This window comes from Chiloscyllium plagiosum, chromosome 17 (assembly GCF_004010195.1).
Source record: "Chiloscyllium plagiosum isolate BGI_BamShark_2017 chromosome 17, ASM401019v2, whole genome shotgun sequence".
Classification (NCBI taxonomy): Eukaryota; Metazoa; Chordata; class Chondrichthyes; order Orectolobiformes; family Hemiscylliidae; genus Chiloscyllium; species Chiloscyllium plagiosum.
Genome location: NC_057726.1, coordinates 21,597,305 through 21,624,271, shown reverse-complemented (window position 1 = coordinate 21,624,271; position 26,967 = coordinate 21,597,305). Strand labels below are relative to the sequence as shown.

Sequence of the window (26,967 nt, the reverse complement as noted above, 5' to 3'; positions counted from 1 at the left end):
TAATTGTCCATCCATTTCATGAATAGGCAGCTCAATTAAATTTAAGGAGATTTAGTTTACATTAAACTAATTTGAATTTGTGAGGTGGAAATAGTTCACACTTGAGCCTATGCACGTTTCAATTTGCAGTAAAAGCTGTCACAATAAGACTGACAAACATCACCTTGATCCTTCTGCATCACCAAGGAGTAAGCTGCATGTGGGAAGCCTTTGTCTAACCCAAGTGTAAACTGGCTGAGGATTGTAGGTCTATACTCTCTAGGGCTTAGAAGAATAAGAGATAATCTAACTGCAACATGCCAGATTTTAAAGGGGCTAGACATGGTAGATGCAGAGATTCAAAGTTTGTGAGAAGATTTGTAGCTCGGGTGCTCGTTGTTGTGGTTCTGTTCGCCGAGCCGGGAATTTGTGTTGCAGACGTTTCATCCCCTGTTTAGGTGACATCCTGAGTGCTTGGGAGCCTCCTGTGAAGTGCTTCTGTGATCTTTCCTCCGGCATTTGTAGTGGTTTGAATCTGCTGCTTCCGGTTGTCAGTTCCAGCTGTTCGTTGCAGTGGTCGGTATATTTGGTCCAGGTCGATGTGCTTATTGATTGAATCTGTACCACAAAGGTTGGAGGAAAGATCACAGAAGCGCTTCACAGAAGGCTCCCAAGCACTGAGGATGTCACCTAGACAGGGGACAAAACGTCTGCAACACAAATTCCCGGCTCAGCGAACAGAACCACAACAACAGATACAGAGATTATTTCAATTGACTGGGGAATCTGGAATGCAAGAGTTCAGTCTCAGGTTAAGGACCGATCATTCAGTGACCAAGTACTGTTGACTGTCACAGTCTAATGTTCAGAACCATATCCTGATGGGAGCACTATATCTTGGGACAGCCACAGCAAAAGCTCAACCTGGAATGCATTGAGCCATGTTCCATCACATCCCCAGGAAACAGGAACTGTGTAAAAGCACTCGGACTGTCTGCATGAGAGATTGTTTGACATGAAAAATAATTGTACATCATAAATATAACCTGTAATAGCAGGTGTAGCGAAAGAGTTCAGGTGCGGTATTAAAAAGAACTGATCTGTCAACCTGTTGTACAATGCACTGTCACACATTTATGAGTAAAGTATATTTTATGTAATGTTTAAAAAAGGGGGCCAATCATCTAGGACTGAGACGAAGGAATTTTCTTCACCCAAAGGTTGGGTGAGTCTTTGGGATTCTCATTGATGTTCCATCACCGAATGTAATTATGACTGAGCCAGATTGTTATCACTTAAGAAGTCAAGGTTAATGGGGAGTGAGCAAGAAAAAGGAGTTAAACTAGAAGATCAGCCATGATTGTAATGCTTGATGGAGCAGCTCAAGGTGCCACTCCTGCCACTTTACTGTTATCGCTGTCGTCTAAACTTGTTATGTTCTCCAGAGCTTGTGCCTGTTGCAGATGAAAGTTAGTGCCATAGACACTGGCGTAGCTCTCATTTTCTATTTCGAAGAAGGGAATGTGGAAAATGGCTGACGGTGTTCAATGTTGAGCAGAGAGATCTGAAATGGGTGTTCGTTCAGCTATTTTCAATAAATATTTTCAATAAAATAGCTGATTTTGATTTCAAGCTAGGGCCAAACCAGTCTGCTAAATCCACTCACTAGTTATGTATTTCCATCATATGTTTTAAGTTGTGCATCTTCTTGTGCTCCCAATAAATGGCAAAACTAGGGTCTCCTTTGTCTCTCCTTAAACTCCTTAAACATAAGGAATTTTACATATTGGACCAAAGTAGCTCGGTCATTTGTATCTGTAAAAACAAACGTGTTTATGAAAATTTAAATCGCATGATGAGCTGTATATTTAACTTGATCATTTTATGAGATCACAAGCAGGAATAGCATACCCAGCAGTCAACAGTGTTACCTAATGGACTAAATGTATCATTTCAGCACAGGTCACTAAGTATGGCCTGAAATAATGCCACCTTTTATACAACCCACCTAAGTTAAGTCAACAGAAAATAAATTGAACCTGTGAACATAACAAGTGGATCATCCACAATACTAAGTTTACTGCCAGTCACCAAAAGTATAAATATATCCAATAATCCAGAAAATTCAGCTTCACAGATGTCTGCTATGTTATATGTTTAGAACCACTGATTATATGTCTTATTGCATTGACCACAAATTTGTTTTAATCTGGATTGCGTTATTTAGTTCGTATGCATTTCATGGAATACCTGTGAGGGAAGATTATTTTTGACTTACTCTGTTTCCGACAAAGCCATAATCCTTTTAAAACCTCTCCTAAATTACTACATGTGCTGTTTAATCATGCTGTTTTTTCCATTCACTGCTCAGACTCTCACTCAGTCTTTTTGAGATCTCGATACACGTTTTGCATAAAACCAGAGTTTACAGACAAAACACTGCTCCTGCAATTTATGCATTTGCTTAATTCAGCATTTTATTTACACAGCAGATGGTGTGTGATTTTAGAAGAAAGAAATGCATTATCAAAGCTGCTGACATACTTCAGTACTTACCGAAATAGATCAGTTTACAAACCAATTTACAATGTGCATTTATATAGAACCTTTAATACAAGAATAACATTCTAAAGCACTTCGCCAGAATACTGAAAAGATACACATCAAAATGATGAAGGGTAAAAGAACAGAACTAGTGAATGTGATGGGTTTTGAGGAGGGTTTGAGGTCATGACACAGGCAAGAGGGGTAGGTCATTCAGTCCTTTGAGCCTGTGTGTCATCCAGTTAGATAGAGTCATAGAGTCATAGAATCATAGAGATGTACAGCATGGAAACAGTCCCTTCGGTCCAACCCATCCATGCTGACCAGATATCCTAACCTAATCCAGTCCCGCCTGCAAGCACCTTGCCCATATCCCTCCAATCCCTTCCTATTCATATACCCATCCAAATGCCTCTTAAATATTGCAATTGTACCATTCTCCACCATTTCCCTGGCAGCTCATTCCATACACGTACCACCCTCTTTGTGAAAAAGTTGCCCCATAGGTCTTTTTTATATCTTTCCCCTCTTACCCTAAACCTATGCCCTCTAGTTCTGGACTCCCCGACCCCAGGGAAAAGACTTTGCATATTTACCCGAACTATGCCCCTCAAAATTTTGTAAACCTCTATACGGTCACCCCTCAGCCTCTGACGCTCCAGGGAAAACAGCCCCAGCCTGTTCAACCTCTCCCTATAGCTCAAATCCTCCAACCCTGGCAACATCCTTGTAAATCTTTTCTGAACTCTTTCAAGTTTCACAACTTCTCTCTGATAGGAAGGAGACCACTCAGTAAGGTGTTCGACAAGGTTCCCCCTGGGAGACTGATTAGCAAGGTTAGATCTCATAGAATACAGCAATGATCGATATCATCACTCTATTTATCTGTGTCTACTCTATCAAATCCCTTTATTAGTCCAAATATCTCAAAGATTATCATTGAAAACAAACAGAAGAGAAACAGGCTATGAAACATGCTTTCATAATTTCAGCCCTGGTATCGTTCTGGATTTATGCCTCACCCTGCAAAGGGAATTACTGTGTACGTTTCCCGAGGCTAGGTAGCCAAAGGTGAAAGCAGTAAAGCAGATTTCTCTGAGCACAGGTTGTGCAATGGAAGCATCATTTTCTCCTTTAAAAAGAACTCCAACCTTCTTGGCAGAAAGACAATATTCCATTCACCTTTTTGATTATCTGTACCAACAATGAGATTTATGTACATGATGACCTGAGTTGATTTGCTCCTCGAAAACTTCAGTGAGATTTTTGATTTGACTTCCTTTGATTCAAAGTGATGATATCATCAGGGGATACAAAACAGTAGAGGGAATGAATGATGGAATGGAGCCAATGTAGCTGAACACAGATACTCAAATAATCGGGGATTATCAGAGGAATAATGTGTCAACAAATGTTAGTGAATTCATTGATGCATATGCACCACATTGCAATGTTCGCTTGTCACATGTTAATGATATTTTTGTCAGTGTTTCCACCCAATTTCTACCTATCTTTTCATTCATTGAGGAGATCTGGGTTTTGCTGGCTAGACTGGTATTTATTGCCCATTCCTAAATTTTCTTGAGGAGGCATTGGTCTGTTGGCTTCTCAAACTGCTGCAGTTCATTTGGTGTAAGTAAACCCACAAGGGCTAGAAGTGAGCTCTAGGAATTTGATCCCATGACAGTGAAGTAATGGCATTTTATTTCCAAGTCAGGATGGAGCTGTTTTCTAAGGAGCCTGGGTGGATCTCTGCAGTGCATCTTGTAGATGATACATACTATTGATATTATATGTCAGTAGTGGAGGGAATGGATGTTTATAGACGTGTTGCCAGTGAAGCAGACTTCTTTATCCTGGATGGTGTCACACTTCTTGAGTGTTTTTTTAGGGTTGCACTCATCCAGACAAAGGAAGATCATTTCAGAACACTCCTGACTTGGGCCTTGTAGAAATGGACATGCATTTGGGGAGTGAGGAGGAGAATTACTCACTGTTGGATTCCAAATCTCATACCTGCTGTTGCAGCTGCAATCTTTATATGGGTAGTCCAGTTTCTGCTCAGTGTTAACTCCCAAGCTGTTGATAATGGACAATTCAGCCATGGCAGTGCCAATAAACGTTGAGGGATGATGGCTAGATTCTCACTTGTTGGATATGACACTGACACTTGGGGCCCTGGGTTCAAATCCTGCCATAGCAGATGTTGGAATTTGAATTCAATAAAAATATGGGATTAAGGATACACTGATGACCATGAAACCATTGTCAATTGTCAGAAAAGCCACCTTGTTCACTAGTGTCCTTTAGGGAAAGAAATCGGTCCTTTTTACCTGGTCTGGCACTGGTGACTCCAGACCTCGAGCAAAGTGGTTGTTTCGTATCTGCAATTAGGCAATTAGAATGAGCAATAAAAGTGTTAGCTTAGCCAGATATCCCATGATTGAACTTCAAAAAAATTACTAGGCACTTTCCGAGCCTGGGTATTGTCTACATTTTGCTCGATTTAGCCAGAGGCTGCTCGAGTATCTGAGGAATCTCAGGTGGTGCTGAACATTGTGAAATCATCAGTGACTATCCCCTTTGTGATCTAATGATGAAGGGAAGACCATTGATGAAGCATCTGAAGACTTTTGGGCCTTAGACCATATTGAGGAACTCCCACGGAGATGCCTTGGATTTGAGATGACTGACTTCTAAAAGAACAACCATTTTCCCTTGTACTAGCAATGACTCGAAGAGAATTTTCCCCAGTTCCCATTGACTCTAATTTTATTAGGGGTCCTTTATGCAACACTTGGTAAAATGCCATTTTCATGTCAAGGGCATTCAGTTTCCCCTCCCCATTCTTAAATGCTAGAGTCCGATTCCACGTGCTTTCAACATCTTACGTGAGCAGCCTATGGAGTGTCATTATCTGCAGGCTGACTCAAGTGAGATGTACATCATTGCCTGAGCTTATCGCGTCCTTGAGGAGGGGAAAATAACATGTTTGTGCAACAACTTTGTAAACTGATTTATAAAGAATACATTTCTTATCTTGTATGTAATGCACAGAGGAAATCTCCGCTACAAACGTCTGGGCACCGAACCATGCCTTTGCAGAGCTCATTGTGCAGTAATCGGGAACAGTGAACAGAGAGACAGAGGTCAATTGTAAACTCTCTGACATTGCCTACCAGTGGTCTGCTAAATCTGTGCAAATTGCCTGTTTAGTTATATGGAGCAAAAGATCCTAACATTTGATTTTACATTGGGCTGTCCTCTTGCCAATTGTGAGACTGAGCTGTTATTTTCAATTGTTTGAACACGATAGATGCAAAAGCAGATTAATGCTGTAATAATCAGATAGATTTTCAACCTATCGCCCACATGGAGAAGTGAAATTGACTGCTCATTAGAGAAACTGCCTAAGATTCACCTCTATCGAAAATCTGCTCGCACTTTGCAATCTGTCTCAAATAATATCTTCTGTTTAATCAGAACCTCATATGATTGTGGTAAAGTTAGGAATGATCAGTGTAGCAGTTCCAATTCCATTTTGTATAAAAGCCATCGTGATATTTGCGAATTATTTTTCCTCCTTGGCTTCCTTGATAAAATAGTATCAAAACAATGCCTGGAAAGGGGCAATCATAGCAATTGAAAAATGCTACACTTCAAGGATAGCAGAACTCACTTTCTAAGATGGATTTTGTGTTATTGTCCTTCGAATAATGCTGCATTGAAGAGAAGATGAAATGGAACAAAAGTAATTTGCCTGCCACTTGATTGGTGTTTGAACTGTGTGTTGATGTGATTGTGCTGTATTTACTTATAGTTTGTTCTGGTTAGGCAGAAAAGTGGAAAATGATTGCACCACTCTGTGATACTACAAAAGACAGTAGTGCTGAACCAATCTTTTATTGGTTGCTTTGTCATGGAGTGCAATTTGGAGTCTTTGCACAATGTTCGTTCACAAAGATGAGAATGAAATGCACTTTTCCACTATTTACATTTCTTTGCCTGTTTAAGTTCAAGTGCGAGTGGATATTATTGAATTGCCAGCTTAATGCATGCATTCATTTTCATGGAACAGTGTCAGTCATGTCTTATGAGACAATTTGTATTAGCCTGGTTCACAACAGACCTAAATCCTGCACATTATAACACGTTAGAAAATGGGAGGCAGCACAATTGTGGAAACATTAAAAGGAAGAGAAAATCATTGTCTTCATAGAAAATCATTTGCATTTAAAAACTTTCTTAAAACATTTCTGCTGAGAGTGGATGGGCCTATACTTCAGTAAATGATTATGCTTGCAAAGCAATAAGTCCCTTAAAGTACAAGTAAAGTTTACATAGTTTTCCATGATTGAAGTGATTATTGATTTGTCTATCTGCCACATTGCCCAATGATCAAAGAGAAATACAATCTAATTGGGAATACACCCACAACATAAAATCTCTACAGTATGGAAGCAGGCCATTGAGTCCACACCAACCCTCCGAAGAACATCCCACTCAGACCCACCCCCTCCCCTATCCCCGTAACCCTGCATTTCCATTGGTTAACCCAGTGAACCCCTGTGACAATTTCCCATAGCCAATCTACCTAGCCTGCACATCTTTGGAATGTGGGAGAAAACTGGGGCACCCAGAGGAAAGCAATGCAGACACAGGGAGAATGTGCAAACATTACACAGTTACACAAGACTGGAATTTAATCTGGGTGTCTGGTGCTGTGAAGCAGCAGTGCTAACCAGTGAGTCACCTTGCTATTTCACCTGTAGGTTTCCCTCCAAGCCATACACAGTCCTTTCTTGGAACTACATTGCTGTATATTCATTGTTGCTGGTTGAAAATCATGGAATTCCCTTCCTAACATCATTCTGGGTGTGCCTAATACCCGGGACTGCAACAGTAACTCTCCACCGCCTTGTCAGGGGAAATTAGAGGTGGGTAATAAATGCTGACTAGTGGTGCTTACATCCTGTGAATGCATGTCTTTTAATAAATAGCCAGAAATGCATAGACTTAGTACTGTATACACTTCTGCACTTGTGGCATTTATTTTTTGTAAATATTCAACATGACGCCAAATCTAAGATTTATTCTTAAGAACAATCAACCTTATTATGCAAGTGTCTGCAATGATAAACTATTAAAAATTAGGAGTTCATTATCCATGTTGCAAATCAAAATATGTTTTGAGTTCAGTGCCTGCAAAATTTAGTTTAGTAAACATTTAAGCTGTTCTGTACAATTTTGGCTAAAATCTTTCAATGCAAGACTTACATACTGAATTTTGTGTTTAAGCAAGTAATGGTGAGTTTTGTCATGTTTCATCATCATAGACCTCATCACTGGTGGGAACAGTTGACATAATTCTGGATTCATGAAAAAGCAGCATGTGGGTGAAGAATGTTGGGGGGAGGGGGAAGGACGAGGTTGTGTGGAGGGTGCAGTCCAAGCTCCAAGCTCCTTGGGGAACGTGGAAGGTAATGGTGCAGGAGCAGATCAAGAAGCCACTGTCAGTGATTCTCTGGCTGAAACAGGATACACATGAATGAAATCACACACAAGTTTGCTTCCATCTAGCTGGATAAGAGATGGGGAGGTGACGATGCATATTTATGTGGTAACCACATTAAAGGCAACAGACAGGTTTGGAATGGCGAGGAAGGAATGTTTATCTTGGTTGCAGTTATATGAGATAACATTTGTGACTTTGACAAGAGTTAAATTCATATTTTGATGGAGCAAACGTGACTGGAAGAATTCAAGCAAGGAATTACAGGAAGGATGGACATGGATTTGGAAAAATTTAGTATGTTCAAAGACAACGAAGAGAAATGGGTGGATCAAGAGACGTCACTAGTTATAAGTTTAAAGGGATCGAGGATTAATTAATTTTATCCTTGATCGATGACAGATTTGAAGAAGAGGGAAGTAGTGCCTGAGGAGAAAGACCTGTTAATAATGCGCATGTAAAGTAGGAGCCAGGACAACAGGTTTGTCAGAATGGGGTTTCAGGAACATTGGTATTTCTCAGGGACAAGATTAACTTAGACAGTGGGGATGGAGGAAACTTTCTAATCAAGGTTAAGACGAAGAGAACTGGAGGGCATGTTGGTCTGGCTGGGTTTAGGGAATAGCAGGAAGCAGTAGAGGCAGCTGATTAGATAGTTTTGTTTTTGAAACAAAGAAATTCATGAGGTGATTGGAGTTGTTGGAGGAGCATGTGAATGAGGCAGCACAGGTTGTTTTAAGAACTTAATATTGGTGGAATAGAGAAGCCAAGTGTCTTATTTGCTTCAGGGATCATCATTGAATAGTGGGGTGTTTAAGTGATAGAGTGCACCATTCCTTACTGCTTTATGTGGTGTCTCAGAGATGGAAATGAATGCATAAATTATTCTCCAAAGTGTTTGCATCTGAAGTCCCATGGCCTGGAGGGATTGGTCATGTGACTCATAAAGGTGGCAAGGGGAAATTGTTCCAATTGTCAAGGACAGCACAAATGGTGGAGGGAATGGGATTTAATGAGTCAGTAGCCACTGAAATATCATTATGTATTCAAGGCCAAAGACTAGATAACTCAGAATTTGAGACTACAGTATTATTTGGAGAGAGAGTTCTTTCCCGGCTCCGTCAAAGGAAAGAGGGGTGGCATGTGAGTAGATATGAGAAATTATGAAGGATTAATGTCTCCAATACACCAGGTATTCAAAAGTAAGGTGAGAAAGTTGAAATTTTATTTGAAAACAACCGTTCAGGGGTTCAGTTTACATTCTCCAAAGTTCAGAACAACTGGCTTGTAGGTGCATATTGGGAAACCACCTCATGTGACACTGGCTTCTTTTGTGGCTTTCTTCCAGAATAAAGATCTTCAAACATGCAATACAAGTCCTACATTTTACAAAGTGAATCACAGTTAATAATATTTGAAAGGTTTCTCATTTTAATTTCTGGCGCTAATAAAAATTATGGAGATCATGAATGCATACTCTCCTGAAAAGAAAACATGAGGTAGTTAGGGTAATTGCATCGTATGAGATAAATTAAACTATCTAAAGCCATAGAAGTCTTAAATCTAAAGGCAGAAAGTGAGGTAGCAGATGAGAAGGTAAGCACAAATGTCATGGACTGTATGGCCTTCCGTGCTGTAGTCATGAATTAGAATTTTGTCTCATGTTTTCTGGGTCCTGAATTTAAGACTACCTCATTAAATTTAGGTGAATTCTCAGAATAATTCTCATTCAGAGAAATTAAAGAGATTGCTGTTATTAAAATGATAAAGGACACATTGGGGCTCATTTTTAGAAGCTTCACTTTTTTTTACTTCATTTGTGGGACTTGGGTGTCACTGGTGGGCCAGCATTGACAGCCCATCCCCATTTGAGAAGGTGGTGGTGAGCTGCCTTCTTGAATCACTGCTGTCTCTGACCTGCTCTTGTAGCCACTGTGTTTATGTGGTAAAATTAAAATACTCTTGAAATTAAAATACACTTACTGTGAAGATCTCAGTTGTGAACTCTGGTAAATTTCATAGTCACAAATTTTTTAACACAACAAAAAATTTGAGATATAATCCTTGTGAATAAGTCTTCACATGATATGTTATTCTATAAGACCACTACCAAATCTCATCGATGTAATAAATGCCCTTTATTTGCATGGTATGTGTTTCAAAGAGTGACATAGACCTCATGTATATTGGTTAAATAAATGTTCCATAATTCCGTTCTGTTTTAGCAGGCACATTGCTTTGGTGGAGATTTTAATAGTCCTACATTACGTGCTAGACTATGTTCTCAAATATTCATTTTGTTAAGTCTAATGAAAAGCAGAGCAAATAATTAATAGCAGTTTCCCTAACAGAAAACACTTAGCTTTTATATCCTATACCTGATCTTCAGGCAATTTACTCATTACACTATTACAAAGGTCCTTAGTTAATGGGTAATTAGCAACTGTCCATAAAAGACTGTAGACATTGCTCTCCATTAGAGGGAGAGACGCAATTGGTTAGATTGCTTTAGGATTACAGTTCATATTTAAGGTGGGGCAGAGTAAAGAGGCAGGTCTCCATGAACTACAAAAGCTATGCAGGGATTTGATCTAGGCTGTTGGTATCAGTCTGCACCACACGCTAACCAACTGAGCTAGACATGATGGGCATTCTGGGCTAAATCAAAAGACTGATATCTTATTCCTGCTATTGCTCAATTTTGTTATGACTTCAAGTGCTGAAAGCCCAGATGGAAGGATAGCTGAAATAAAGAGAAGGAAAGAATATTAATTAAGATTTCTTTTTTTCATGCTGGGCAGACCTTTTACTCAGGTGAGGTCAACTGACCTGCTTAAATACCTTAATGTGAACAAGCATCAAAAGAGCATCCGTTCTGTTTGTAGAAATAACAAACATTGTTAATTCCCTGTGTGGGATTGCTCATTAAAAACAAATTAAAGGTATTTTGTGCGATGAACGATTCCTATTCATAGTCTTACTCATAATGTAATATGGTCGTTTTGCTTGAGACCCTTGTGATGCTCAGACAGAATGTTTCTATCTATGCAGATTCGAAGACATAACATGACATTAAGAATAAAACCCTTCCATAGAGCAAGCTCACTTTAGCGAGTTTGTGTAGAGTCGTTGCCACATCTCATTAACAACCATAGTAACAGCTAGGCTGACTGATTGTGGATTGGCAATAGTTAGAGACTCCAGAACAAAAGAGGACAGCACTCTTCCTAACACCTGCTGGTAGATACAACAATGAACAAATTACCCTTCAAAAGCAGATTCCTTTCTAATTGTTTGACTCATTAGATCATTAAACAACATAATTCCTGAAAGACATTATACATTCAGACAATTGCTGAATTTCAAGCCTTAAAAAAACTATATAATACTCAAAGACAACCATAGTTGGATTACAGAGATAAAACATGATAACAACATGAAAAAGGACCTTCACTCCATCCTATTTGTGAAGTTAAAAACCACACAACACCAGGTTATAGTCCGCCAGGTTTAATTGGAAGCACACTAGCTTTCGGAGTGCCACTCCTTCATCAGGTGGTGAAGGAGCAGCACTCCGAAAGCTAATGCTTCCAATTAAACCTTTTGGACTATAACCTGGTGTTGTGTGGTTTTTAACATTGCATACCCTAGTCCAACACCGGCATCTCCAAATCATGACTACTATCTGTGAAGGCTTTCTGCAAGAGTAAATCTGTTCATCCATTCTGCTCCTCTTTCTCCATAGCCTTGCATTTTTTTCTTTTCAAGGGCATTACCAAATCATTTTTTAAAAATACTATTGCAGGTCTCCATTAAATGCTTAGGCAGTGTATTCCAGTGCAAAATATTTTTTTCTCGAATTGGCATTGGTTGTTTTATTAAACATTTTAAATAAGTATCCCTTGGTTCTTAAACAACCTTGCACTGAGAGCAGTTTCACACTATCTAATCTGTTTAAAGCCTTCTTAATTTTTGGTGTCTCCGTTAAAGCCTAGCCTTCTATTCTTTGTGGGAGCAATCTCAGCTTCTCCGATTTTTCAATTTAACTGACATCCTTCATTCCTCAAACTATTAATGTTTAATGTGCAATGTTCATCTCCACACTAAATATATTATATTGATGTAATCGATTACAATAGAGATTGATCAGAAAACTCGCACTGTTTGGAAAAACACTGTGGAAATTAAGGACAAATTTGATAACAAAGTTTAAAATTGTGAAGGAATTCAATAATGTTGACACATAGTGACTGACGATTCAGAGTTATGGGTGATATTCATTGTAACACTGGAGAGAAAAAAGAGATTCAGATCAGTCAGCAAGAAAAACATTATTATACAGAAGTTTGTGGAATAATGGAATGCAACACTGGATCACTGGATTGAGAAACATGCAGTCCTTTGAACATATTCAATCATTGAATGACATTTTGACTGATACAAATTTTAATTCGACCAACTTTGTCTCACAAAAATCTGTTGAACTTCGTTAAAATTATTAGTTAAGCTTTTTGGAGAGAGTTTTTGTGCCATTCTTTACATGCAGATGCATTTTTACCTTGTTTTCTGAATGGCTGTACTGACATTATGGTAATTAGGAGAAAGTGAGGACTCCAGATGCTGGAAAGTCAGAGTCAAGTTAAAGATTTCTAGATTTTGACTTTGGAGGGGTCAAATGCAGGTCACGATCATATGCTGAGTCACAAAAAGTAAATCCACATTCATTTGCCTCGACTGACCAATTAGTGGCCATAGGTCATGCTTTTCTGCAATTATGGATTGTGGATGGGTTCTTGAAGCTGGGTGACTGACAGAACATACTCCAGAACAGAATTGGTTGCAACATAAGCACATAGAAAATAGGAGCAGGAGGAGGCCATTTGGCCCTTCAATCCTGCTCTGCCATTCAATATGATCATGGCTGATCATCCAATTCAGTACCATGTTTTCCCCCCTTCCTGCATATACCCTTTGAATACTTTAACCTTAACTATATCAAACTCTTCTTGAAAACATCCATTGTTTTAGCCTAGGCACTTTCCATGGCAGACAATTCCCCAGGTTCACCACTCACTGGCTGAAGATATCTCACTTCTAAATCCCATATCTTAGACTGGGACTCTGATTCTGAACTTGCTGGTCAAGCGGAACATCTTTCTTCAGTTTACCCTGTCCAGGCCTGTTAAAATCGTATTCGTTTTATGAAATTCTCTGCCTTGCCCCCCACATTCCTCCACCCCAACCCTCATTCTTCTAAAGTCTAGTGAGTATAGTCTAAAAAATCCAGAGATTCTTCACATGTCAGTCCTGGCATTGCAGGAAGCAGTCTGGTTCATTGCACTTCTTCCATAGACAGAATATTCTTCCCCAAGTAGGGAGACCAAGGCTGCTCATTATAGTCTAGGTGTAGTTTCACAAAGTCAAGTAAGGCAAAGAAAGGGAGGCCGTTTTCAGTGATTGCAGTTGTCAGACCACCTTTGTGGAGGGGAAACTCTTTCTTTCACAATGTGTCCTCCAGCCATAGTTGTGGCCATATAGACAGATGGATCTTCAGAATCTTTCTGGAGAGCTGGCTTCCTGATCTGCTGCTGGGAGACCACTTTCAGATAACTACTGTACTCTATCACCTTGGGGAACTTACAGCAAACTGGGAAAAAAATCAAGTTGGGATTTGGCCTATTTTGTTATTAGAATGGTCAGAGATATTATTGCACACCTCTGGAGTAGGTAGGACATGAACTTCGGTCTCTTGGTCCGGGGTAGGGACAATACCACTATAGCATAAGGAGGCCCTCAAGTTGAGCTTTGGTTCCTGGCTCTAGTTGACCTTTTTTAAGGCCTAAATTGACCTTAATTAGATGTTCCACTGCCAATTTAGATTTCTGGAATATTGTTTGATTGGAGAGGGGATGGTGGCACCAAACTGACACACCAGTTGCTGAGGAAAAATTGCATGCCCACCTGCCTTTGTTCCCGCTCCATATTAAGTGAAAATCCTGCTCAATGCTTCCTGGTCCTAGACTCTCCCACCAATGGAATAAAGTTTCTCTCTGAGTTTTGGAAAAGATTTGGAGAAGTTTCTCTCTATCTCCCCTTTAAATAATTTTCAAATCTTGAACAACTCACCTTTAAATTTTGGTATTCAACAGATTGGGCCTATGTTTATATCATCACTCCTTACAATCTACCCATTGATGTCCGAATGACATTCTGGTGAATCTGCATTGCACTCTTTCGAAGAACACTTTGTAATGTGGTAACCAGAACTGTAAACTATAAACTAAATTTTAAAGCTGAATATCCTCAACTTTTTTTTTCATAATGCTTTTGGTTATTATTGTTCTTGATTACAATATTTTAATGATATATATGGACCCCAAAATCTTTTTGGACCTCCATTGTTCCTGGCTATTCATTATTTAATTAATCCTCAAACCTATCTTTGATCCACACCTCTTGCTAATTAGACATAAAAAGATATACTTATTGTTCTTGGTCACACAGCAAATCATCTATCCATGTTACCCATTTTACTTTGAATTTCTATTTCCTGTCATAACTGTTAAATGCCTCTGGAAATACTGGTATACCGCATCTACAGGTTCCCCTTTATCCATAGTGCCTGTCCTTCAAAGAACTCCAATAAATTAGTTCAACATATCTTTCTTTTGACGAAACAATGCTGACCCTTCCTGGTTACATTACATTTTTGTTGAGTGTGCAGCTGCAATCCATCCAATAATTTATTTTAACACTGTCTCCACAACAGATGTCAAGTGATAGTTTCCCATTTTCTGCATTCCTCCATTCTTGAGTAGAAAGGTTTTCAGTGCAATGAATTTTTTTCTTGAATTGAGGAAATATTGGAAAATTAACATGGGCATATCTATGATCCCATTAGCAATGCCTTTTAAGACTCAAGGATGAAATCTGTTTGAGCTTACAGACTTGGTTAGTCCACAGCCAATGTTTTGCACCCTCTATGCTCTTGAACATGTAAATCGTGATTGACTGGCCAGTTACAATCCCTGACAGTCAATGTCACCACCTGAGTATGTTCCCTTACCACACACATGTCAATTATCATTCCACTGCGTGACTTCTGCTTCTGAAAAGTTTTGTTGCATTTTGCAGAAATCGATTATCCTGATTTCCCCTCTTTTCTCAATTACCATTTTAAAATCCACCAGTAAGCATGAGCAAATAAAGTTATGGAATTGTCTCACATAATGACTGTTGCTAATATTGTAAACTCAATTCGAGGAAGAACCCTTCAGCATCGTTTGACTTTGTCTTGTAAGGATTTAAACAATGTTGCCTCTGGTGAAATAATCCTCCATACTGATTGAGGTGGTTAAGTCGAGGGAAGGTCCAGAAAAGATTTTTAGGTCTGATGCCTGAAACCTTCCCTAAATCAAGGAATGAAGTGTGCAGTGAATTGTCATTAGAATACATGGTTGCTTAACTTTGCTTCCTTACATACGTACACACATAACCTCAAAGCTGAATGAGCAGAACTGTGACCTGAAGGGAAAAGACAGAGACTTAGCACATATGATTAGTGGGGTGAATGCATTCAATTTGAAACTGGTTCTGTGGCCTTCCCAATTTAAATAAAATGCAGCAACATTTCTTGAGTCTGGAAAAGATACGAGAAAAGATGACTCTGTCTACATTTCCCACTGCCTTGGGAAAGCAGTCAACATAATCAAAGATGCTGTGGTTCTGTTCGCCGAGCTGGAGGTTTTTGTTGCAAACATTTTGTCCCCTGTCTAGGTGACATCCTCAGTGCTTGGGAGCCTCCTGTGAAGTGCTTCTGTGGTGTTTCCTCCGGCATTTATAGTGGCCTGTCCCTGCCGCTTCCGGTTGTCAGTTTCAGCTGTCCGCTGTAGTGGCCGGTATATTGGGTCCAGGTCTATGTGTTTGTTGATGGAGTTTGTGGATGAGTGCCATGCTTCTAGGAATTCCCTGGCTGTTCTTTGTTTGGCTTGCCCTATAATGGTAGTGTTGTCCCAGTCGAATTCATGTTGCTTGTTGTCTGCGTGTGTGGCTACTAGGGATGGCTGGTCGTGTCGTTTCGTGGCTAGTTGATGTTCGTGGATGCGGATTGTTAGCTGTCTTTCTGTTTGTCCTATATAGTGTTTTGTGCAGTCCTTGCATGGGATTTTGTACACTACATTAGTTTTGCTCATGTTGGGTATCGGGTCCTTCGTTCTGGTGAGTTGTTGTCTGAGTGTGGCTGTTGGTTTGTGTGGTTGGCAGGGACAGGCCACTATAAATGCCTGAGGAAACACCACAGAAGCGCTTCACAGGAGGCTCCCAAGCACTGAGGATGTCACCTAGACAGGGGACGAAACGTTTGCAACAAAAACTTCCAGCTCGGCGAACAGAACCACAGCAACGAGCACCCGAGCTACAAATCTTCTCACAAACTTTGAATAATCAAAGATCCCTCCCACCCCGGTTCCACTCTCTTCCACCCTCTTCTATCAGGCAGAAGATACAAAAGTTTGAAAACACACAACAGATTTAAGAACAGCTTCTTACCTGCTGTTATCATACTTATGAACAGACCCCTCATATATTAGAGTTCACATTTTTTTGCACCTTGTGTCCAGCTGTATTCTGCATTCTGTTCTATTACCTTAATGTAGGAGAAAGTGAGGACTGCAGATGCTGGGGATCAGAACTTAAAAATGTGTTGCTGGAAAAGCGCAGCAGGTCAGGCAGCATCAAAGGAGCAGGAGAATCGACGTTTCGGGCATAAGCCCTTCCTGCCCGAAACGTCGATTCTCCTTCTCCTTTGATGCTGCCTAACCTGCTGCGCTTTTCCAGCAACACATTTTTAAGCTATTACCTTGATGTACTTCAGTAAGGTGTTATTTGTTTGGTTAGCACACAACACAATACTTTTTACTATATCTCAGCAATATGACAATAATAAATCACATCAAAATACAGCCTGTTTTTTCATTGGTTCTTGTGAGTACATCCCTCTACTTCATTTCCCTTACGTTTAACTAGTTTTCCCTTCAAGGCACCAATGCCATTTGCCTCAAATACACCTTGTCATATGGAGGTCTACATTCTTGTCACTCCTTGGGTAAAAATATTTCTGGGACAAAGTGAGGACTGCAGATGCTGGAGACTTAGTGTGAATTTGTTTAAGGTGCTCTTGTGGCACAGACCCTGTATCTGTGGTAGGAGACCTGGGTACAAGATTCATCTGTTATGTGTTCATAACATATCTAAGCTGGTTGATTAAACATATATAGGGTCTGTTCTCATCTTAACATTTTTCCAATTTTGCCAGAAGGCAGCTAGTTTTTGTTTGTTCTAATACAAAGCCAGGGGAAAGGATTTGGAAGAGAGTGGAGGTTAGGATGATTCCCAATATCATGTGAAACAGGAGCAATCCATATAAATTACAAAGACACAGCACTCTGCCAGATCCTATTTGCAATATGTGATTGCTTTCTGAACAAAATGTGACTTCCTTAAACAAACCTTTTGTTTGATGTAATGAAATTTTGCTTCCTGGCCCTTCCTGAATCAAGGGACAGTGTATTTCAATTGGTTGATTGAATTGTCAATTAGATCAATGATGGAGTTTTGCTGTCTCCCCAGTTTAAAACAAAATCAGATGGCTTTGATCCTGAATTGACACCAAACTGATGAGAGTCTGACAGCCATGCTGAGTATCTGAAATAAAAATGTGTTCTCATCACCAACATTACCATCACAAAATACAAATCAATATTATGCACTACGCTTAACCATGAATTCCAGGAGCCTGGAAATCCATTCCTTGCCCACTGCCAATTCTCATTTTGCTGTCATCTAGGAAAGGTGAAGAAGTCAATCCATAACAGACTTGCTCCATGTAGTTATCCTTTTCTTGTGGTTTATTGCACCTTTCCTCTGATTACTGTCATTGAATGATTCTAACTGAGTAAGCAGCCCCTTTGGGGACTGGGTTCAGTGGGGTGCCTGCATGCAATGAGGTAAAAGCCCACATCCAACTTCAATTCACAATTGAGGTCACTGAAGGTCACAGGGTTTGGGGGGGAGGTGGGAGGGCTCAACAGAGTTTATTAAATTTTACAGCGCAGAGAGTACGGAAAGGGTCAGGAATCTAACTTCAGGCACAGAAGGTGGATAAGGGGAGAAGAGGGAGGCAGACGACGCAGGACTGAGGGTGTTGTACTTAAATTCACACAGTATACAAAACAAGGTGAATGAGTTTGTAGCGCAGATTGAAATTGGCAGGTATGATGCTGTGGGTATCACAAAGACGTGGCTGCAACGGGATCAGGGATGGGAACTAGGTATCCAAAGATACATGACCTAGCGAAAGGACAAGCAAGTGGGCAAAGGTTGCCTTGTTAGCAAGAAATTAAATTAAACAATAGCAATAAATGATATTGAGTCAGAAGACATAAAATCTGTATTGGTAGGGTTGAAGAATGCAAATGGGAAAAGACTGATGGGTGTTGTGTCCAGACCTTCTGGCAATAATCAGGACGTGGGGAAGAAAATAAATCAGGAGATGGAAAAGACATGGAAAAGCAAAACACTATTATAACAATATGGAGCAAGTAGGCTGGGAGAATCAAGTAGGTAGCAGATCCAGAGAAAAGAGGTTCTTGAAATGTCTACAAGATTTTCTTTGGAGCAGCTTGTAGTCAAGCTCAGTAGGGAACAAGCAATTCTGGATTTGGTGATTTGATGAGGCAGACTGGATTAGGGAGTTTAAGGTGAAGGGAACCCCAAGGGGCTAGTGATCATAATATGATAAAACTTACCCTGCAATTTGAAGAGGAGAAGCTGGAATCAGATATAACGACATTACAGTTGAGTAAAGTTAACTGCAAAGACATGAGGCAGGAACCAGAGTGGTAAGAGTGAGGCCAGAGTGGACATTAGACACTGGAAAATGAGGTTGGAGAATGAGGGAACAAAGAAATCATGGACTGTAGCTGTTCAAGGAGGCAGTTTACTATCACTTTCTGAAGGACAACTAGAAATGGCCAATGAATGCTGGCCATCCAGTGATGCTAACAGCCCACATCCCACAAATGAATACATTTTTTTAAAAACTTCTTCAAAGTAGAGGACTCCAATAACATATTGAACTTCATGAGAATCAGTGGGCAGAGGTGAAGATTTGACCATCACTGAGGAGAAGATGCTGGGGAAGCTAAAAGGTCTGAATATGGATAAATTACCTGGACCAAATGGACTACAACCCAGAGCTCTGAAGGAGATAGCTGAGGAAATTGTGAAGACGTGAGCAATGATTTTTCAGGAATCACTGGAATCAGGGAATTACTGGACACAGAGGAATGGAAAATGGCAATTTTAACATCCCTCTTTAAGTAGCCAGGGAAGCAGAAGACAGAAAATTAGCCTGACCTCAGATATTGCTAAGATTTTAAAGACCTTTGTTAAGAATGAGATAGCAGAGTACTTGAAAGTGCATGGTAAAATAGAGCTAAGTTAGCACGACTTTGTCAAAGGGAGGTGATGTCCAACAAATCTGTCAGATTCTTTGAGGAGGTAATGAGCAAGTTAGAGAAAGGAGAGCCAGTGGACTTGATCTGTTTAGATTTCCAGAAGGCCTGCGTAGATGTTGTCACTAGCAGGCAAGACTAGAACCTGAAGGCACAGCCTAAGAGTGAAGGCATGACCCTTTAGAACTGAGGTGAGGCGGAATTTCTTAAGCCAGAAGGTGGTGAATCTATGGAATTTGTTGCCACAGAGGGCTGTGGAAACCAACTCAGATATAGATAGGGTTTTGATTAGTAATGGAATCAAAGGTTTTTTTTTAATGCACTTATGGGACATAGGCATCACTGGCTGGCCAGCATTTATTGCCCGTCCCTAGTTGCACTTGAGAAGATGGTGGTGAACTATCTTCTTGAACTGCTGCAGTCCACCTGCTGTGGATTGAGCTAGTGAAGGAACAGTGAAATATTTCCAAGTCAGGATGGTGAGTGAAAGGGAGGGGAACTTGCAGATGATGATGTTTCCATGTACCTGCTGAGCTTGTCCTTCTCGATGGAAATGGCTGTGGGTTTGGAAGGTGTTGTCTGAGGATTTTTGGTGAATTTCTGCAAAGCATCTTGTAGATGGTATTCACTGTTGCTACTGAGTGTCAGTCGATGCTTATGGATGCCAATTAGATTTTAAGAACAATGTGCTACTTTGTCCTGGATGATGTCAAGCATCTTGAATATTGATGGAGCTGCACACATCCAGGCAAGTGGGGAGTTTTCCATTACACTCTTTGTTTGTGTCCTGTTGATTGTGGACAGGCTTTGGGGAGTCAAGAATTGAGTTACTTGCTGAAGTATTCCTAGACTCCGACCTGCTCTTGTAGCCACTGATATCAGCTGAGAGTCTGGTCAATAATAACCATTAGGATGATGCTTGTTAGGGATTTAGTGATGGCAACATAACCGAATGTCAACTGTTTATAGTTAGATCATCTCGTATTAGAGATAAGCATAGCCTGATATTTGTGTGGCATGAATGTTACTTGCCACTTGTCAGCCCAAAATTGGATAATGTCCAGATCTTATTGCATGTGAATATGGACTGCTCCAGTATCTCAAGAGTTGCAAATGGTGCTAAACATTGTGTAATCATCGAACATCCCCTCTTCTGACCTTATTGTGGGGGAAAGGTTATTAAAGCAGTTGAAGATGGTTGGGCCCAAGACACTATACTGAGGAGCTCCTGCAGAGATGTTCTGGAGCTAAGATGACTGAACTCCAACAACCACAACCATCTTTCTATGACTCCAACCAGTAGAGAGTTTGTCTCCTGACGTCCATTGATTCCAGTTTTACCAAGGCTCGTTGATGCCACACTCGGTTGAATGTGGCCTTGATGTCTAGGGCTGTTACTCTTACCTCACCTCTGGATTTCAGCTGTATTGTCCATGTTTGAACCAAGGCTCTCATGAGGTCAGGAGCTGATTAGCTGGTGGCCCACACTGGGCATCACTGAGCAGGTTATTGCTAAGTAAGTGCTGCTTGATAGTGCTGTTGATAACACCTTCTGTCACTTTACCGATGTGATTGAGAGTAGTCTGATGGAATGGTAATTGGTTGGGTTAGATTGGTCCTGCTTTTTGCATGCAGCACATACCTGGGCAATTTTTGATATTGTTGGGTAGATGCCAGTGTTATACTTTTACTAGAAGAGCTTGGCTAGGGGAAGAGCAAGTTCTGGAGCACAAGTCTGAAGTCCTATTGCTGAAATGTTGTCAGGGCCCATAGCCTTTGCAGTATCCAGTGCCTCCAACTATTTCTTGATATCATGTAGAGTGAATCGAATTGGCTAACGACTACTATCTGTGATGCTGGGAAACAATGGATGAGGCCAAGATAGATCATCCACTTGGTACTTGTGGCTGATGATTGTCACAAATGCTTTGGCCTTGTCTTTTGCACTGATGTGCTGGACTCTTCCACCATTGAGGATGGGGATATTTGTGGAACCTCCTCCTCCAATGGATTGTTTAATTGTCTACCACCATTCACAGCTAGATGTGGCAGGACTGCAGTGCTTAGGTCTGACCTGTTGGTTGTGTGATGCCTTAGTTCTGTGTAGCAATTGCTGCTGATGCTGTTTAGCATACAATTAATCCATTTGGTGGCTTCATCAAGTTGTCACCTCATCTTCAGATATGTCTGCTGATCCTGGCATGCTCTCCTGCACTCTCCATTGAACCAGGGTTGGTCCTTAGCTTGATGGTAATGGTTGAGTGGGGGATATGCTGGGCATATCCTGGACTGGACTGGATTGTACAGATTGTGCTGGAGTACAATTCTTCTGCTATTGATGGCCCATAGCACCCAGCCTGGAGTTCCTAAATCTGTTCAAAATCTGTTACAGGGCGAAGCCGGGAGAATGGGCTTAGGAAACACATTAGCTATTATTGAATTGCAAAGCAGACCTGATAGCTGATTTATGGACTAATTGTACTCCTATTATCTTAAGGTTTTATAGTATTTCTTTATCCACAATAATGTCTTTGGAGCACATCTCACAATCCAGTGTAACAAAATTCTTGCATTGCATTTCTGTTGGATTTCTAAGTTCTTCTGATGAAGAAATATTTTGAAAATCTAACATCACATTATTTGGACTATTTCTCAATGCATTGAAGTAGTTCTCATGACAAAAGCCATCCTTAAGCTTTCAAAAGGAACATAATACTGTAATTTGGGGATATATAGTCCACATAGCTTGAAATAGATAGTCAATAAATTGTTGTTACTTTTGTTAAAAGGTGTCAGGTGCACTCAACAGGAAAATCTGTCAACCATTTCCCGGCTTAGCCAATTTATATACTGGAATCTGTACAGCAGTTATCTGGAGAAAAAATGCTTTGCGCCTACTTTAAACATCATTGTTACGAACAAGCGTGCAATTCATGCTTTCAAGAAACTGTGGAAAATCATTGGACTGAATCCTATGTTTGGTTTGACTAAGTGTCAAGTTTGTGAAGTTCTTTTTTTTTGTAGGAGTTTTTGAGGCAAGGCCTGGTAAGAATTCTTGCCGTATCTTACCAAATTCATGTTGGTAACTAACTACCCTCACCATGTGACCCTTCATCTGACTCTAGCCCGAGAGATTGAGGGCTGAATATGGCATTTTCTTTCTGCAAAAAACTCAGATTAGATCACAGAAACAAACCCAGGGGTAATACCACTTCCTTAAACTGTCTGTTTGTGAAAGGCTGGAGTTGTATGAATGCACTTTAGGTTGATAAATGGCATGTAACATTCATGCCACACAAGTGCCAAGCAATGGCCATCTCCAAAAAAGATCTAACATTCATCCCTTGACAGCCAATGGTATTTTCATAGCTGAATCTCCCACAACCTGTGCCTTGGGTGGTAAAAATTAAGTAATATCTAAACCAGTCATCTAAATACTTCTGCTTCAAGACCAGGTAAGAGACAAGGACTTTTGCAATAAGTACCACATCACTTAACTCACCAAAGTCTATCCACCAATTGCCAACCAGATTTTTAGAGTGTTTGGAACATTCTCCTCTTGTCTAGCTGAATGCAGATCCAACAATGCTCAAGATGTTTAACCCCATCCAGGACAAAGCTGTCTGCTTAATTAGCAGTATATTCACTCATTCCACAGGTGCTCAGTAAAATAATGTGTACCATCTACAAAATTAACTGCTTTAGTTGACCAAACTCTTTTGACAAAACCATTCAAACTCATAACCTTTACCTCTAGAAGGTCAAGAACAGCAGCCTTGAAATTCCACCTGCAACTCCTGTCTAAGTACAGGGTGACTGCCATATCCATGGAATCGTTTTCTGCCATGGTTTACCGCAGCCCAAACATATTACAGGGAATATTCCAGAACCAGGGGGCTGCGGGGAGGTAAATTTCCCACTTCAATGAATGGGTTCGCTCCTATCCATTGTTTCGGATTTTCATGGTAGATCTTGGAAGGTATCCCCCGCAGGAACAGGGGGACGACTGTACCCACTATCCTGACTATGAGCTATATTGCTCTTCCATCACTGTTGTTGTGTCAAAGTCTTGGAAATTCCTTCTTCAATGCATTGTGCATGTCCCTACACCCAAGAATTGCAGCTGTTCAAGAAGGCAGCAGTATCCACATCTGATGTACATTTTTTTTAAAATCAAGTTTGCTTTGTTGGTGCCTATGAGGTAATAGCAGAACCAATTAAAATATTGCACTGAATCCAAGGGTGTGCAATTTCTACACAATGTGTTCTGTATCTCTTTGCAGATTAATTGCTGTTCAAACTCTTCAGTTTAATTAAGCAAATAACTACAATTAGGCAGGAACTGCCAGCCAGACAATGCCATTAGTAACTTCTTAACCTGTGTATTTCAGTATTCTTAGTGCCAAATTGCTTTCAGCTGCTGATCTGCAGAAAACCTGCATTGCAAATATAATTTCTGCCTTGTTGCTACTGGAGTAATTTAAGAGAAAAACACAGGAAATACTTTTGACTGTTTGTAAAATATGTTTTAGCTATATTTCAGACATTTTGATTGAGTAATGTGTATGTGATTTTGTCAAAATGTATCGACTGGATAAATAATATGATCATCTAATAGGGAAAAGTGTTTAAAACTTACTGGTAAGCAATGGGATCTGATTTTCATCTGGCCTTCCAGAGAGATGGGTAATTAAAATAATAAACCTTATCTCACTATCTATAATTTTAATTTGGGCTCATTTAAAAATTGAGGATCTGGATTTTACCATTCGTCTGGTATTGGGCTGGGAAACAAGGGAGGGAGGTAAGGGGTAATATTGTGACATGATATAAGGTGTAGTGTCCACCATGGCACCTTGCCACTGATGGGGAAAGTTGTCCTCCTTCCCGAAAGACAACTCTGCCAGATAAGTGCCCAGGTAAAGGCTGCACCCTGGCACCGCTGACATTTTACCTGCAGCAGGTGGACCGTCTGTCCCATTAGGAAGCCACTGGGTAAACCTTGGCAGCCTGTCAGTGGGGTTTGGAGGTGGTGGATAGGGACAATTCCCATTCAATACTCTTTGGCCTGTGAGAGGACATTTGATGGCCCCTGTCGTATCAATGGAATGGTAGTCCCTATGGAATGGTGTTGCTTGCTTTTGCCAATATCCACATCTGACGTACAAATTTTTTAAAAATCAAGTTTGCTTTGTTGGTGCTTATGAGGCAATGGCAGAACCAGTTAAAATATTGCGTTGCGCCCAAGAGGGTTCAATTTCTCCACAAAGTATTCTGTATCTCTTTGTAGATTAATTACTATTCAGACCCTCATCCACTTGGGCCTGTATGACTGGCACTGGCATCTCCAGACCCCACCTCCCTTTCAGAAAGGTGCTGTCCCTCCATGGCATTTTTTTTCTTTTCCAGTTACTGTCCCATTAATGGCTACCACTCCCGCTGGAGTTGCTGACGCAGGCTGTCAGTTCTTTCAAGGCACAGAACCCCTTCCTGTCCCCCCAGTGGCAACAGATAACTGGGTATTGGAGGCAAAATGCAGTCATTAGGCAATCAGACAGTCCATATGCTGTCATGATTAATTGTAGTTGAATAAAATTTTTAAAAATGTTGCATAGCACATTCTACAAATACTGGCTCTCGAACAACTTTGTTTTGTTTTCATATAATTAGACTTTGGAGAATACATCTATTTTTAATACTGCTGCTGTTATCCCAAGTTAGTACCATTTTTAAGGCTTCATAACTTCAGAATTGCATTACAAATTTGGTCTCTTTTCTGTAAGGTCCATGTTTCACTTGCATTTGGAGCAAAACCCCAAACTAAGCTCTCTACAAGTCGCTTTTTGATTTGGATATTCAGCTTTCCACTTAACTATTCATTCCATTGAACGAATATGGCATTTCTCATTGCTGTCTTTGTTCTTAATTCTTTGTTGTACTTTTCATTTGCAATGTTATGCTCCCAAAATATTTGAATTCTTGCACCTAATCTAGTTTTCTTTCCACGAATTTATGAATATTTATTGGTAGTTATGCATCACTCTGATTTTGTAAATGTTCACTTAGATTCCAAAATTCATACCAGCTGCAGTCTGCCGATTCGTTTTTATGCTGGATATTGGAGGAAAATGATGAATGTTTAAGGTTTCTATGAATTAGGACTTTTTTTTTTCAAATGGATATGGGACTTACATGATGGTGAATCATAATGCCTTTATTATTGTTTGAGATCTTGATCAAATGGCAGAAATAATGTATAGCTTTGAATTTGACTTTTATTTCTACGTTCTATGCATGAAGAAGGGGAAGGACTTTTTAAGTTTCATTTTAGATTTGTCTTATGAATTGGAATGGAGTGCCTGGAGATTTATTCACAGGTATTTGCATGAGGTCTTTAAAACCCTTGAGGTGAATAGTTAATTGCTTAAGAAAAACAAGTAGAAGAGGCAAAAAAAGGAACCTGCTATTGCCTCATGTCAGGAATTTAGTATCACAAATTCAGACCAACCAAGAAGGAGAGAGAACAGGTCTGTCAAAGCAGATGTGTTGTACATTTAGCAGTCTCCAAGGAGAAGCAGCATAATTCCATTGTGGTAAAAAAAACTCAAAAATCAAAATGTTTTGTAGGTGTCAGAAGCCTATAGAGCTTTGAACACATGAGCTTAAGGAACACATGTTAAGGAGTAAGTGAGCTGAGTTAGCAGCTTGTTTGTTGAACTCAGAGACATTAACTAAAGAACATAGCAGTAAGTGAATTCAGTACCTTGCTGAAATGAAACCAGTTACAGTCGTGCCAACTCAGTAAATTAAAGATAGGACTGCCCCCTTCACTGAGGTAGAAGTGTCAATAAGAATGTTGAGGGTAAAGGTGTTGAATATTTATTTCTGAGTTTTGCAGCATGATCAGTTCAAATCGTACTTGCATCATTTTATTTAGTATGTAATAAGTTTTAATATTCTCCTGTTAAAAGTACATTGGCAGTCTCTTATGCTCAATAACTGACTACCATGGTACCAAACAGCAAAGTTCTGACTTATGATCTATCAATTCAAGTCTTATTCTATGATCTGACTTGTTCAATATTACTATCAGCTAGGACCCTAACATTTGGACCTATGGAAAAAGAAACTAACTTGCTAAATAATTTTGAAATGTTGGTTTGGAGGAGAAAGGACAAGTAACAAATGACCAGGTACTGTGGACAGTGAATGGACAAAAAAGAACTGTTTGAATGTAATGAATTAATTAAAAGCCAGCATGGAGTCTGGATAGGACACATCCTAAGAGGAAACAAACTCATCAGAGATGTTCTGGAGTGTGAATTTCAAGGATAAGTATAAGAGAAAGGAAGAGACACAAATGACAGATGGCTTGAAAATTGAAGTTATGATTTGGAGATGCCGGTGTTGGACTGGGGT

The 26,967-nt window shown here is 40.0% G+C and overlaps 1 protein-coding gene across 2 annotated transcripts in view; it reads left to right on the top strand.

Moving 5' to 3' along the window:
* cdh13 (cadherin 13, H-cadherin (heart)) overlaps positions 1–26,967 on the top strand; it is a 1,069,860-nt gene that overhangs the window by 409,083 nt on the left and 633,810 nt on the right. The window lies entirely within an intron of this gene.